The sequence below is a fragment of the Zootoca vivipara genome, chromosome Z2, assembly GCF_965207765.1.
Source record: "Zootoca vivipara chromosome Z2, rZooViv2.hap1.1, whole genome shotgun sequence".
Lineage (NCBI taxonomy): Eukaryota > Metazoa > Chordata > Lepidosauria > Squamata > Lacertidae > Zootoca > Zootoca vivipara.
This window is the reverse complement of record NC_142585.1, coordinates 49,480,953-49,497,369: the sequence shown is the minus strand read 5'-3', so window position 1 is coordinate 49,497,369 and position 16,417 is coordinate 49,480,953. Positions and strand designations below refer to the sequence as shown.

General features: G+C 46.9%; 1 protein-coding gene across 5 annotated transcripts in view; it reads left to right on the top strand.

The window, feature by feature from the left end:
• TTLL11 (tubulin tyrosine ligase like 11) overlaps window positions 1–16,417 on the top strand; it is an 80,372-nt gene that overhangs the window by 42,817 nt on the left and 21,138 nt on the right. The window lies entirely within an intron of this gene.

Sequence of the window (16,417 nt, the reverse complement as noted above, 5' to 3'; positions counted from 1 at the left end):
TCGGGAGTCTGCAGGCGCCTCCGATTCTGTTGCCCCCTTCCCCGCACGCTAGCGCCCCCTAAGGCGTGGCATCCATACAAAGCTACTATGCGTATTATTGCAGTGAGCTTTTCTGTGGGGCTTCAGTTGGTCTGAAACGCAGTAGCCAGGTTGCTTAGCGGAGCAAGGTGGTTGGAGCATATTGCACCAATCCTGACCTTACCTTCCGAGTCCCGGGCTGCAGAATCCGGGACCGGCAGCCGTGTGACACCGGAAGTTGCGTCGACGTCGCTTTGCCCTTCTATGGGCACCAAAAATGGCCGCCGGCGGCTTCAAAAGTAGCTTCTACACATGACCGGAAGTGCGTCGGCGCGACACCGGAAGTCGTGCCTATGCACTTCCGGTCATGCGTAGAAGCCATAGCTGCCAAGTCTCCCGTTTCCCCCGGGAAAACCCCTTTTTTACTTACCTTTCCCCGGTGGCCCCCGTATCACTTCGTCTCCCGTTTTTCTCCGTTATTTTCTCCTGCCGGCGGCCATTTTTTTCCTTTCCGATTTGCCCTTCTATGGGCACCAAAAATGGCCGCCGCCAGCTTCAAAAGCCGCATGTACGCATGTCCGGAAGTGCATAGACGTCACTTCCGGTGTTGGCGGCGGCCATTTTGGTGCCCATAGATGGGCGGTGCGACACCGGAAGTTGCGCCGGAGCACTTCCTGACATGCGCACAAGCGTTTTTCGAAGCCGGCGGCGGCCATTTTGGGTGCCCATAGAAGGGCAAATCGACACCGGAAGTTACATCGACGCAACTTCCGGTGTCAAATGGCTGCCGGTCCCGGATTCTGCAGTCCGGAACTTGGAAGGTAAGGTAGAAGCTACTTTTGAAGCCATTTTTGGTGCCCGTAGAAGGGCAAATCAGAAAAAAAATAACGGCCGCCGGCAGGAGAAAATAACGGAGAAAAAACGGGAGGCAAAGTGATACGGGGGGCCGCCGGGAAAAGGTAAGTAAAAACGGGGGTTTCCCGGGGAAAACGGGGTACTTGGCAGCTATGATCCTGACCCGACGGCACTGGCTGACAGCTTGGGGGCCCAATTCAAAGTGCTGGTTTTGACCTATAAAACAGCTCCGGACTGCAGTACCTCAAGGACCACCTCTCCCCTTACGATCTGACTCAGACTCTGTAATCATCTTCTGATGCCCTCGTGGCAACACGAGACGGGGCCTTTTCTGGGGTGGCTCCACGTTGGTGGAATTGCTCTCCCCAGCGAGGCTTGCCTGGAGCCTTTGCTACAGACCTTGAGGTGCCAAGCAAAACCAGCTCTCTAACCGGGCCTTTAACTATCTCTGGCCTTTAGAAGTGGGTGGGGGGATTTAAATGTGTTTTTTCTCTCTCACTCTCTCTCTGCCTCTCTTGGTCTTAATATATCTACAGTATGTGGGGTTGTTTTTGCAAGCTGCCTTGGGTTGCTTTGGGCAAGATACAGTCACTAACAATTAATAATAATAATAATAATAACGCAGGTTATTATAATAAGGGACGCGGGTGGCGCTGTGGGTTAAACCACAGAGCCTAGGGCTTGCCGATCAGAAGGTCGGCGGTTCGAATCCCTGCGACGGGGTGAGCTCCCGTTGCTCGGTCCCGGCTCCTGCCCACCTAGCAGTTTGAAAGCACGTCAAAAGTGCAAGTAGATAAATAGGGACCGCTCCAGCGGGAAGGTAAACGGCGTTTCCGTGCGCTGCTCTGGTTCGCCAGAAGCGGCTTTGTCATGCTGGCCACATGACCCGGAAGCTGTGCGCCAGCTCCCTCGGCCAGTAATGCGAGATGAGCGCCGCAACCCCGGAGTCGGTCACGACTGGACCTAATGGTCAGGGGTCCCTTTACCTAATAATAATAAAAATAATAATAGAATCATAGAGTTGGAAGAGACCACAAGGGTCATCCAGTCCAACCCCCTGCCAAGCAGGAAACACCATCCAAGCATTCTTGACATATGCCTGTCAAGCCTCTGCTTCAAGACCTCCAAAGAAGGAGACACCACCACACTCCTTGGTAGCAAATTCCACTGCCGAACATCTCTTACTGTCAGGAAGTTCTTCCTAATAATAGAATCCTAGAGTTGGAAGAGACTCCAAGGGCCATCCAGTCCAACCCCCTGCCAAGCAGGAAACACCATCCAAGCATTCTTGACATATGCCTGTCAAGCCTCTGCTTCAAGACCTCCAAAGGAGGAGACTCCGCCACACTCCTCGGTAGCAAATCCCACTGCCGAACAGCCCTTACTGTCAGGAAGTTCTTCCTAATGTTGAGGTGGAATCTTCTTTCTTGTAGTTTGAATCCAGTCTGGAGCAGCAGAAAACCATCTTTCTCCCTCCTCCATATGACATCCTTTCATGTATTTGAACATGGCTATCATAATAAATAGCAGCACCTGCATTTCAGAATGTACCAGGATGCTATTGCTTGGGAGAAAAGGGATCGGCTAAGGGGGTGGTTCCTTCTGCAGCCCTCCATGGGAATGTTTGGCGGAATGAACTCTTATCGGCCCCGGCGGCCCCCTTCTGCCGATGGCCTGGAGCTTCCCTGCTCTGTACCAGCTGGGCAACAGCTACTGGTCACAATATTGAAATGGCTGTATGGGAGAAAGTATGGAATGTTGGTTTGAAATTCACAGCATGTTATACACTGGAAGAAAATTATTTGAAAATGATGTATTGATGGTATTTCTAGCAGACATGAATCATAGAATCGTAGAGTTGGAAGAGACCACAAGGGCCATCCAGTCCATAGAATCATAGAATCATAGAGTTGGAAGAGACCACAAGGGCCATCCAGTCCAACCCCCTGCCAAGCAGGAAACCCCATCCAAGCATTCTTGACATATGCCTGTCAAGCCTCTGCTTAAAGACCTCCAAAGAAGGAGACTCCACTACACTTCTTGGCAGCAAATTCCACTGTCGAACAGCCCTTACTGTCAGGAAGTTCTTCCTAATGTTGAGGTGGAATCTTCTTTCTTGTAGTTTGAATCCATTGCTCCGTGTCCGCTTCTCTGGAGCAGCAGAAAACAACCTTTCTCCCTCCTCCATATGACATCCTTTCATATATTTGAACATGGCTATCATATCACCCCTAAAACCTTCTCTTCTCCAGGCTAAACATACCCAGCTCCCTAAGCCGTTCCTCATAAGGCATCGTTTCCAGGCCTTTGACCATTTTGGTTGCCCTCTTCTGGACACGTTCCAGCTTGTCTGTATCCTTCTTGAACTGTGGTGCCCAGAACTGGACACAGTACTCCAGATGAGGTCTGACCAGAGCAGAATACAATGGTACTATTCCTTCCCTAGATCTAGATGCTATACTCCTATTGATGCAGCCCAGAATTGCATTGGCTTTTTGAGCTGCTGCATCACACTGTTGACTCATGTCAAGTTTGTGGTCTACCAAGACTCCTAGATCCTTTTCACATGTACTGCTCTCAAGCCAGGTGTCACCCATCCTGTATTTGTGCCTTTCATTTTTTCTGCGCAAGTGTAGTACCTTACATTTCTCCTTTTGCTTCCAGCAAAAAATCCCTTTGTACTGTTTCTTTGACCAAAATCTCCTGCCCTGCCCCTCCAAAACTGATTTTTTTTTTCTCTCCTGGGGAATAGAGAGGGCTTTTCGATTCTGTTTTCCTTGGTCTAATAAGGTCCTGTGGCCTGTGTCGACATTGTAGGCCAGGCACCCCCAAACTGCGGCCCTCCAGATGTTTTGGCCTACAACTCCCATGATCCCTAGCTAACAGGACCAGTGGTCAGGGAAGATGGGAATTGTAGTCCAAAACATCTGGAGGGCCGAAGTTTGGGGGTGCCTGTTGTAGGCATTTGGCATGCCCCTATCCAGTAGGTGAAGCTATCAGTGTGCGGATAGATTTGATTTGCCACTCATTGCCTCCTCAATTAAAACAAACGAAGCATCGGAATGAAAGTCAGGATTTTCAAGATACCACCCCAAAGCTTTTCACAGTCGTGAGAAATTAATGGCTCAGAGAAACATTCCGATGCCCTTTGTAGAAGCTGCACGTTGTTCCCTAGCGATGTTTATCTTTTACATGGAGTTAATAACGCCCTGCTTTGATCCCCACCCCACCCCACTACACTAGGCATCTCAATTCTTTCTGAAAGTGCTCCCGGATCTGTCGGGAGCTGCAGTGCGATTTATTTTTGGATCACCAATAAGAGATGTAGGAATGAGAACTCGTGCGGACTAAGTGAATAGGAATCCCCCCCCCCCACCTTGCATAATAGTAGGACTCTGGGTTATCCAACTAGCTGAATGTTGGAAGGTATAGGGAAGGGGACATGGGCGTAGGCGGGGGGGGCAGGAGGGGGCAGCTGCCCCCCCATAGAAGCAAAAAAATATTGTATTTTACAGACCATAACCAGCACTTTCCCCCTCCCAAAACTGAAGTGGAAAGGGCTTTGCTCAATCTCCGCTTGCTGGGGGTGGGGGGGACGACACAGCTGTAACAAAAACACATCGAATAAATAAAGCAAAGTGGAGACCGGTGCTTAAGCAGTTAAGACAATGGAGCAGAATATCCCTTCAGGCAAGGTTTGATAGCTGACCACTTCACCCTATTGTTCTTCAGTGGGAGTTGTTAATGAGCATTCAGGGATCGCATTAAGAGTTCTATTGGCGATTTAATGAGGGTGCAGAGGATTCAATTTGACTAAGGTGGCCCTGCAAGGCTAAAAGGAAGTGAATAAGAAAGGGGGGGGGGCTGTAGCTTTGACAGACACAGTGATGTTTATAAAAAGCAGTGGTGTTCCAGTCTGCCCCTCCTCCTGCATCTGTATAGTGTAAATCAGGGGTGGCCACCTCCCAAGAGACTCTGATCTACTCACAGAGTTAAAAACTGGGAGTGATCTACCCCCTTTTTGGGGGGGGGGTTCAGGTCAAAGCTGTTGAGTTTTTTTTAAGGAAGGGAAGCCCTGTTTTGGGGGGTTGAGGTCAAACTTGTGGAGCTTCTTTTAGGAGGGAGGGAGGCCCATTTTTGTTTAGGGCTCCAGGTCATAGTTCAGCTTTTTTTAGGGAGGAGGAAAATTTGGGGTGAGCTTTTTTTTAGGGGGGGCAGTGATCTAGCAGTGATCTAGCTGTGGAATTCACTGCTGCAGGATATAGTGATGGGTTACCAACCTGGACAATCGTCTAATGCGCTTTTGGCAGGGAACTCGGTTGGGTGGCCCACGGTTCTAGTGGGGTGCCCTAGTGGAAGTGCCAAGTTACTGGGAATCGCAAAGGGGAAGAGCGCTGTTGTGTTCATGTCCCGCTTGCGGGCTTCTCAGGGGCATTTGCAAGGTGCAGGATTAGACGAACCTCTACCCCACCCCCCCGGGAAAGATCATAGAATCATAGAATCATAGAGTTATAATAATATAATAATAATTTATTATTTATACCCCGCCCATCTGGCCGGGTTCCCCCAGCCACTCTGGGCGGCTTCCAAAAAAACAGAAATTCTAAAATACAGAAATCCATCAAACATTAAAAGCTTCCCTGAACAGGGCTGCCTTGAGATGCCTTCTAAAGGTCTGGTAATTGTTCTCTTTGACCTCTAGTGGGAGGGCATTCCACAGGGTGGGTGCCACTACCGAGAAGGCCCTCTGCCTGGTTCCCTGTAACTTGGCTTCTCGTAATGAGGGAACCGCCAGAAGGCCCTCGGAGCTGGACCTCAGTGTCCGGGCAGAACAATGGGGGTGGAATAATAATAATAATAATAATAATAATAATAATAATAATAATAATAATAATAATAATAATTTATTATTTATACCCCGCCCATCTGGCCAGGTTCCCCCAGCCACTCTGGGCGGCTTCCAAAAAAACAGAAATTCTAAAATACAGAAATCCAAGAGACCCCAAGGACCATCCAGTCCAACCCCCTGCCAGGCAGGAAACACCATCCAAGCATTCTTGACATATGCCTGTCAAGCCTCTGCTTAAAGACCTCCCAAGAAGGAGACTCCCCCACACTCCTTGGTAGCAAATTCCACTGCCGAACAGCTCTCACTGTCAGGAAGTTCTTCCTAATGTTGAGGTGGAACCTTCTTTCTTGGTAGTTTGAATCCATTGCTCCGTGTCCGCTTCTCCGGAGCAGCAGAAAACAACCTTTCTCCCTCCTCTATATGAGTTTGGTCAAACTCGTGTTCGTAGCTTCGAGAACACTGTCCAACCATCTTGTCCTCTGTCGTCCTCTTCTCCTAGTGCCCTCCATCTTTCCCAACATCAAGGTCTTTTCCAAGGATTCTTCTCTTCTCATGAGTTGGCCAAAGTATTGGAGCCTCAGCTTCAGGATCTGTCCTTCCAGGGAGCACTCAGGGCGATTTCCTTCAGAATGGATAGGTTTGATCTTCTTGCAGTCCATGGGACTCTCAAGAGTCTCCTCCAGCACCATAATTCAAAAGCATCAATTCTTCGGCGATCAGCCTTCTTGATGGTCCAGCTCTCACTTCCATACATCACTACTGGGAAAACCAGAGCTTGAACTATACGGACCTTTGTCGGCAAGGTGATGTCTCTGCTTTTTAAGATGCTGTCTAGGTTTGTCATTGCTTTTCTCCCAAGAAGCAGGCGTCTTTTAATTTCGTGACTGCTGTCACCATCTGCAGTGATCAAGGAGCCCAAGAAAGTCAAATCTCTCACTGCCTCCATTTCTTCCCCTTCTATTTGCCAGGAGGTGATGGGACCAGTGGCCATGATCTTGGTTTTTTGGATGTTGAGCTTCAGACCATATTTTGTGCTCTCCTCTTTCACCCTCATTAAAAGGTTCTTTAATTCTTCCTCACTTTCTGCCATCAAGGTTGTGTCATCTGCATATCTGAGGTTGTTGATATTTCTTCCGGCAATCTTAATTCCGGCTTGGGATTCATCTAGTCCAGCCTTTCGCATGATGAATTCTGCATATAAGTTAAATAAGCAGGGATGTCCTCCATATGACATCCTTTCATATATTTGAACAGATGCAGGATTTCCCCTTCCGAATGAGAAAGCGCCCACTTTCCTGCAAACTCTCCTCCTCCTGCAGGGTGGGTGAGTGATGGGTGGAGTTGCGTGCTCTGCAGGTGCAGCAAACTACCAATTTAAATGTCGCAAAAGTGGGATTTAATTGCTGGCGGTTTATTTGGAAGGCGTCTGGTGTGTGTGCGCGCGCGCATACACAGAGGAGGCTATGATGCTTCAAGTTAGATTTCATAGAATCCTAGAGTTGGAAGAGACCCCGAGGGCCATCCAGTCCAACCCCCTGCCGAGCAGGAAACACCATCAAAGCATTCTTGACATATGCCTGTCAAGCCTCTGCTTAAAGACCTCCAAAGAAGGAGACTCCACCACACTCCTTGGCAGCAAATTCCACTGCCGAACAGCTCTTACTGTCAGGAAGTTCTTCCTAATCATAGAATCATAGAGTTGGAAGAGACCACGAGGGCCATCCAGTCCAACCCCCTGCCGAGCAGGAAACACCATCCAAGCATTCTTGACATACGCCTGTCAAGCCTCTGCTTCAAGACCTCCAAAGAAGGAGACTCCCCCACACCCCTTGGCAGCAAATTCCACTGCCGAACAGCTCTTACTGTCAGGAAGTTCTTCCTAATGTTGAGGTGGAATCTTCTTTCTTGTAGTTTGATTTCTGATTCTTAAATGGGGGAGTGGAGGGAGGCTCTGCACCTTTCCCTTCCTTTTTTTTCTTTTTTGCCACCAGGCATTCTGCATTAATTGGAAACTGCGTGTATCGCTTTTGCCTGCATACGCTCTATAAACAGCTTTTGAAGTGCCTTCTTCCCTCCCGTCTTCCCAGGCGCTTTTCCCTTCAGCACTAATGATTCTGCTTCCCCGTCGCGTCAAAAGGAAATATTTGAGTCTAGCTTTATTAGCGCTAATTAGCCGAGAGAGAAATGGGGAGAGGCTTTTTCTTCTTCTTCTTTTTCTTTTACGAATAATAATAAGAGTAGCTTCTTCGGACACCCATTTCTGCCGTTTAAAAATGTCGCACTTTCCTCTCTTTTTTTGTTTTTATTCCACAAGACTTGTGTGATTTTTTTTTATTCCACAAGACTTGTGTGCGACGGGGGAGACATATCGAGGTTGCGGAGCCACCGGCCAAATTGGACCTCCTTGTAGTTTCACACTGGGCAGAAGAAAGTGCCCCCCCCCTCACAATGCTAGATCTGAAGCTGAATGTACCTAGGAAGATTCGGGACAGATAACAGAAAGCCCGACTTTGTGCAGTGCATAGTTAAACTGTGGAACTCCCTTCCACAGGAGGCAGTGATAGCTGCAGCCTCCCCTCATCCACTGCCCTTGCCTTGGTTCTGGCTCGCTTTGATATTTGGTCTATGCCCCAGATAGCTTTTAAAAATTGGTTTGTGGTTTATCAATGCCTAGCGGCTATGATTGTGAATTGGAACCTCCATTGTCGGAAGCAATCTACCTCTTAAGTAGCAATTGCTTAGAGACAGGGTGGATTTGATTTAAATCAAACGGATTTAAATCACGATTTAAATCACTAGTCAGTAAGGCTTGCTTGAAATCATAGTTGATTTAAATCGTAAAGACTAATTCTTGCTGGTATAACTTTAATATGCAAGTAGATGAAGATTTTTAGAATCACAACTTTTCATATTAGTTTTTTTATCCCCCAGATTAATGGGTTATTCATATTTGGACCACTTGACTGTTGTACTTAGGAAGGAGAAAAATAATCATTACCTTAACAATAACAATTTAAATAGATTTATTCAACTGAAACAATAACATTGCAGCATATGTTATTTGCTGAAACAAACATCCATGTTTGTTAACTAATTTGGCTAAACAAAAACTATATATATATATATATATATATATATATATATATATATATATATATATATATTAAGAAACTTAGACTGTCAGCCCAGCCTACAAATGAAAAACTTAAATACTGTCCACTCCAAACAATCAGAAAAATATTGTTTCTATTCTATTCACTGAACTTCTTGAAACTTAGCACTGAAGGGGTTGTTTCTCTATTCATAGGTTTGTAGAACAATAGGATTGAGGTCTTTTTCTCAACTCTGTTCATGTTATAACATTTTTGCTGTGAAGAAGAGGCATGTGACCTCTGCTGAGTCAAATTCAGTTTTGAGAACTGCCAAAGTAAACCAAGCATCTGCGATAATATCTTGTAGGCAGAGAAACTGCCCAATAATCTTACAAAAACCTCTGGAAGAGCATGACATTGTGAATGGATGAATGGAATTTATTTACCCCCAAAATTAAACATATACAACCTTATTCTACATAATTAAAAAAACGAATCTTTATTTCATGATGGAACGACCTTTGGATGGTAATATATTTTCCTCAAAAAGCAAAAATCCGATTTAAATAAAAAAAAATCATTGATTTTTTTAAAAAAAATCATTGATTTTTATCCACCCTGGCTGCAGCCTCCCCTCATCCACTGCCCTTGCCCTGGTTCTGGCTCACTTTGATATTTGGTCTATGCCTCAGATAGCTTTTAGAAATTGTTTGTGGTTTATCAATGCCTACCGGCTATGATTCTGGGCTGCATCAATAGGAGTATAGCATCTAGATCTAGGGAAGTAATAGTACCACTGTATTCTGCTCTGGTCAGACCTCGCCTGGAGTACTGTGTCCAGTTCTGGGCACCACAGTTCAAGAAGGATACTGACAAGCTGGAACGTGTCCAGAAGAGGGCAACCCAAATGGTCAAAGGCCTGGAAACGATGCCTTATGAGGAACGGCTTAGGGAGCTGGGTATGTTTAGCCTGGAGAAGAGAAGGTTAAGGGGTGATATGATAGCCATGTTCAAATATATGAAAGGATGTCATATGGAGGAGGGAGAAAGGTTGTTTTCTGCTGCTCCAGAGAAGCGGACACGGAGCAACGGATTCAAACTACAAGAAAGAAAATTCCACCTAAACATTAGGAAGAACTTCCTGACAGTAAGAGCTGTTCGGCAGTGGAATTTGCTGCCAAGGAGTGTGGTGGAGTCTCCTTCTTTGGAGGTCTTGACAGCCATCTGTCAGGAATGCTTTGATGGTGTTTCCTGCTTGGCAGGGGGTTGGACTGGATGGCCCTTGTCGTCTCTTCCAACCATATGATTCTAGAGGAGGAAGAAAGGTTGTTTTCTGCTGCTCCAGAGAAGCGGACACGGAGCAATGGATTCAAGCTACAATAAAGAAGATTCCACCTAAACATTAGGAAGAACTTCCTGACAGTAAGAGCTGTTCGGCAGTGGAATTTGCTGCCAAGGAGTGTGGTGGAGTCTCCTTCTTTGGAGGTCTTTAAGCAGGGGGTTGGACTGGATGGCCCTTGTGCTCTCTTCCAACTCTACGATTCTATGATTAGGAGGAACTTCCTGACAGTAAGAGCTGTTCGGCAGTGGGATTTGCTGCCAAGGAGTGTGATGCAGTCTCCTTCTTTGGAGGTCTTTAAGCAGAGGCTTGACAGCCATCTGCCAGGAATGCTTTGATGGTGTTTCCTGCCTGGCAGGGGGTCGGACTGGATGGCCCCTGTGCTCTCTTCCAACTCTAGGATTCTATGATTGTGAATTAGAACCTCCATTGTCGGAAGCAATCTACCTCTTAAGTAGCAATTGCTTGGAGACAGAGAGAGATGGCGGCTCTTGTACCTGCCTGGCTGCTGTTGGAAATAAGACGCTGGATTAGAGCGTCACTCGGTTTCCCCCGGCAAGGCTCTTCCTTGGCCTCAACAGAGGAATATCTTGGAATCAGAATCCGTGCTGGGAATGTAGCCTCGTTCCATTTGCCTCTGGAGCCTGTTTGATTAGAAAAGTCTTCTGTGTAGAGGGGGAAGAAGCCCCCGCCTCCAGGTCTCCCTGTTTTGGCCTACAACTCCCATGATCCCTAGCTAACAGGACCAGTGGTCAGGGAAGATGGGAATTGTAGTCCAAAACATCGGGACGGCTGAAGTTTGGGGGTGCCTGATATAGTTCGATCAGAATAAAGCCTGGCAGAGCAGACCAGACCACCATACTGGCACTACATGGCACAGACTGGCACTACTGCATTACAGGGGGTTGGACTAGATAACCCTTGGGGTTCCTTCCAAGTCCATAATTCTGTGGTTCCCACTTTCATCCAGCCTTTGCCAGCCCAGTGCCCCCCCCCCCCGATCTGTTTCAGGCTACAGCTTCTGTCAGCTGCAGCATCTTACAGTCATGGGGGTAGCATTGCACCTCTTTTCTTTCAGCGGAGAGTTCTTGTCCCTTCATTCTCGTAGAATCATAGAGTTGGAAGAGACCACAAGGGTCATCCAGTCCAACCCCCTGCCAAGCAGGAAACACCATCAAAGCATTCTTGACATATGGCTGTCAAGCCTCTGCTTAAAGACCTCCAAAGAAGGAGACTCCACCACACTCCTTGGCAGCAAATTCCACTGCCGAACAGCACTTACTGTCAGGAAGTTCTTCCTGATGTTGAGGTGGAATCTTCTTTCTTGTAGTTTGAATCCATTGCTCCGTGTCCGCTTCTCTGGAGCAGCAGAAAACAACCTTTCACCCTCCTCTATATGACATCCTTTGATATATTTGAACATGGCTATCATATCACCCCTTCACCTTCTCTTCTCCAGGCTAAACATACCCAGCTCCCTAAGCCGTTCCTCATAAGGCATCGTTTCCAGGCCTTTGACCATTTTGGTTGCCCTCCTCTGGACACGTTCCAGCTTCTCAGTATCCTAATTGAACTGTGGAGCCCAGAACTGGACACAGTACTCCAGGTGAGGTCTGACCAGAGCAGAATACAGTGGTCCTATTACTTCCCTAGATCTAGATGCTATCCTCCTATTGATGCAGCCCAGAATTGCATTGGCTTTTTGAGCTGCTGCATCACACTGCTGACTCAGGTCAAGTTTGTAGTGAGCAAGTTTGTAGTGAGCAAGGGGTTGGACTGGATGGCCCTCGTGGTCTCTTCCAACTCTATGATTCTATGATTCTATGAAATATATGAAAGGATGTCATATAGAGGAGGGAGAAAGGTTGTTTTCTGCTGCTCCAGAGAAGCGGACACGGAGCAATGGATTCAAACTTCAAGAAAGAAGATTCCACCTCAACATTAGGAAGAACTTCCTGACAGTAAGAGCTGTTCGGCAGTGGAATTTGCTACCAAGGAGTGTGGTGGAGTCTCCTTCTTTGGAGGTCTTTAAGCAGAGGCTTGGCAGGCATATGTCAAGAATGCTTGGATAGTGTTTCCTGCTTGGCAGGGGGTTGGACTGGATGGCCCTTGTGGTCTCTTCCAACTCTATGATTCTATGATTCAATGATCTGACTATGTATAAGAAACCTAACCTACGTTGCCGTTAATCTGAGGGGAAGGGACAATGGTCTGTTTTAAGAACCATTTTCTCCGGGAATGAAATATCCTAAGGGCGCTCTGCCTATATGCGAGGCTGCCGGTCCCGGATTCTGGCTTTGAACTTGACAGTTCCCGTTTGGGCATCTACCCGCCCCCACCCCCACCCCCCCAATGTAAATCTCAAAGCCTTTAATTAGCAGTTGGAAATGTAGCCGAGGGACCAAGAAAGGGGGTGGAGGAGGAAGCGCATTAGCATAAAGATTAAGGCCACCGAGACTGGAGAGGATATTGTGCAGACATGGAGATTGGGGGGGGGCATTAATAAATTAGCAATCACGGATATAAGATAAGCAGTCTTTGGGATTTTCATCAGCTTTGTTCAAATTGATATTCCCTCCCTCTCCCCACTCCAACCTTCCTCTTCCTTCCTCGAAAAGTCCTTAATATTTTCTCGGCTGGTGATCCCTTCTGAAAGGGAGATCTGTCGCAAGCGGCAGAATTAAGAGAAACGAATGTATTGGGGTCAGGCATTAGGATGTCGACGAAGCGCTGCTTTTTTTTATTTCCGCGCGTCGCTGCGAGCCCTTCCGTGTGGTTTGACCTTTTGCTCGCTCAATCGGACCCCGCTGTTGTGCCAGTCAGACGATTTACAGTGGTACCTCTACTTACGAATTTAATGTGTTCCGAACGCACATTCGTAAGTCGGAAAAAAAATTGCAAGTCGAATCCCATAGGAATGCGTTGGGAGAAAAAATGGAATAGAGACATGAATTATACGCCAAGTTACGAGCTTAAAGAAAATCTAATTAAAATGCAACATAGATGGCATTTAACCCCGCAAAAATGAGCCAAAATGTACAAACTGACGAGAAGTGCTGGTGATGCCAAAAAGAGATAGGCAGCTATATTCATATATGGTGGAGATGTAGTGAAATTAAGCCTTACTGGGATATGATATATAAAGAAATGAAAAAAATACTCAAATATTCATTTAAAAAGTACCCAGAGTTATTCCTCCGTGGTATACTTCATGACGAAATTCGGCCAAAAGATAGAAGCATTGTAATGTATGCTTCGACAGCAGCTAGGAATCTGATCGGTTCAAATTGGAAAAGCAATAAGGTACCGGCCAAACAGGACTGGCAGAAAAAATTGTTAACATATTATAATTCAGCTACAAAAAATGCTGAAATTAAGGGAATTAATGAGGAAATAAGAAATAAAGATTGGGGGAAATATAGAAATTATGTAATGACAATGGTGGAAAATCCCTCGCTTGCAGAAGCCATTTGAAGACTCAGACAAATAAGCTTTATTAACAGATCTACAATAAGGAATTAGGTATACAAATGACTGAGAGAACATGAAAGGCGCAGAACAAAGTACGGCTGGAAGTACTAAATCACGCATGGTGGGTGGAGGGATGGGTGGTGGGATGCAGGAAATTTTGATTTAGAAATTTTTCTTTGTTATCATGTTTTGTTTCCATCTGAAATTCTGCCTCAGTTTAATGTTTGATTCTATTTTCATTTGTGTAGAATATGTTGAATTTTATGATTTTCCATTTTATATGTTTTTTTCCCTTGATCTATATGATTTATGATTATCAATTTCTTTTTTTTCTTTTTTTCTCTTTCATTTGCTTTTTTCATTTTTGTGTTAACGTGATTTGTAATATTTTGAAATACAAAATAAAATGTTTTCTGGGGGGGGAAATAAACTGATGATGTGGAAAAAAATAAAAATAAAATAAAATAAACCCGCTAGGCGTGGACGATGTTGAAAAAAAGAAAAAGAAAGAAGGAAAAAAATTGTAAGTCGAATCCTATAGGAATGCATTGGGAGAAAAAATTCGTAAGTCGAAGCAACCCTATCTAAAAATTCGTAAGTAGAAAAAAAACTATCTAAACTGCATCCAAGATGGCGGATGGAGCTCCATTCGTAAGTCGAAACATTCGTAAGTAGAGGTACCACTGTAATTCTGTGGAGCAGACACCCCCTCTCTCACTGGCCCCCTCTCCCCACTTCCAGGCAGGTCTGCTCCAGAGGACTTTGCCCTCAGTTGTTCTGCCAGAGCAAAGAGCCACACCACGGATTCTGAGCTCAGAAGCCCCCAAAGCATAATAAGGACATACAAAGAGCCTCATGGATCAGGCCATGGGCCTACCAGTCCCAGCATTCTGTTCCCACAGTGGCCAACCCTTACCTTCCAAGTCCCGGACTGCAGAATCCGGGACCGGCAGCCGTGTGACACCGGAAGTTCCGTCGACGTCGCTTTGCCCTTCTATGGGCACCCAAAATGGCCGCCGCCGGCTTCAAAAGGAGCTTCTACGCATGGCCGGAAGTGCGTCGGCGCGACTTCCGGTGCCGGCGGCGGCCATGGGCGGGGCGACACCGGAAGTCGTGTCTATGCACTTCCGGTCATGCGTAGAAGCTTAGTTTTGAAGCCGGCGGCGGGCATTTTTTGTGCCCGTAGAAGGGCAAATCAGGGGGGAAAAATGGCCACCGACAGGAGAAAAACGGGAGACAAAGTGATACGGGGGACCGCCGGGGAAAGGTAAGTAAAAACGGGGGTTTCCCGGGGAAAACGGGGTACTTGGCAGCTATGCTAAGGACTATTGGTTCTAATATTAGCTGGAGCAAGTACAATGTAGCTGGGATGGAAGGAGTGGCAAGGAAGGAGGGGAGCAGGACCGCAAATAAATCTTTACAGCAAAACTGATAGGGGGGACCGCCGGGGAAAGGTAAGTTAAAGCGGGGGTTTCCCAGGGAAAACGGGGTACTTGGCAGCTATGCTAAGGACTATTGGTTCTAATATTAGCTGGAGCAAGTACAATGTAGCTGGGATGGAAGGAGTGGCAAGGAAGGAGGGGAGCAGGACCGCAACTAAATCTTTACAGCAAAACTGATACGGGGGACCACCAGGAAAAGGTAAGTAAAAACGGGGGTTTCCCGGGGAAAACGGGGTACTTGGCAGCTATGCTAAGGACTATTGGTTCTAATATTAGCTGGAGCAAGTACAATGTAGCTGGGATGGAAGGAGTGGCAAGGAAGGAGGGGAGCAGGACCGCAACTAAATCTTTACAGCAAAACTGATACGGGGGACCGCCGGGAAAAGGTAAGTAAAAACGGGGGTTTCCCGGGGGAAACGGGGTACTTGGCAGCTATGCTAAGGACTATTGGTTCTAATATTAGCTGGAGCAAGTACAATGTAGCTGGGATGGAAGGAGTGGCAAGGAAGGAGGGGAGCAGGACCGCAACTAAATCTTTACAGCAAAACTGATACGGGGGACCGCCGGGAAAAGGTAAGTAAAAACGGGGGTTTCCCGGGGAAAACGGGTTACTTGGCAGCTATGCTAAGGACTATTGGTTCTAATATTAGCTGGAGCAAGTACAATGTAGCTGGGATGGAAGGAGTGGCAAGGAAGGAGGGGAGCAGGACCGCAACTAAATCTTTACAGCAAAACTGATACGGGGGACCGCCGGGAAAAGGTAAGTAAAAACGGGGGGTTTCCCGGGGAAAACGGGTTACTTGGCAGCTATGCTAAGGACTATTGGTTCTAATATTAGCTGGAGCAAGTACAATGTAGCTGGGATGGAAGGAGTGGCAAGGAAGGAGGGGAGCAGGACCGCAACTAAATCTTTACAGCAAAACTGATACGGGGGACCACCGGGAAAAGGTAAGTAAAAACGGGGGGTTTCCCGGGGAAAACGGGGTACTTGGCAGCTATGCTAAGGACTATTGGTTCTAATATTAGCTGGAGCAAGTACAATGTAGCTGGGATGGAAGGAGTGGCAAGGAAGGAGGGGAGCAGGACCGCAACTAAATCTTTACAGCAAAACTGATACGGGGGACCACCGGGAAAAGGTAAGTAAAAACGGGGGGTTTCCCGGGGAAAACGGGGTACTTGGCAGCTATGCTAAGGACTATGGGTTCTAATATTAGCTGGAGCAAGTACAATGTAGCTGGGATGGAAGGAGTGGCAAGGAAGGAGGGGAGCAGGACCGCAACTAAATCTTTACAGCAAAACTGATACGGGGGACCACCGGGAAAAGGTAAGTAAAAACGGGGGTTTCCCGGGG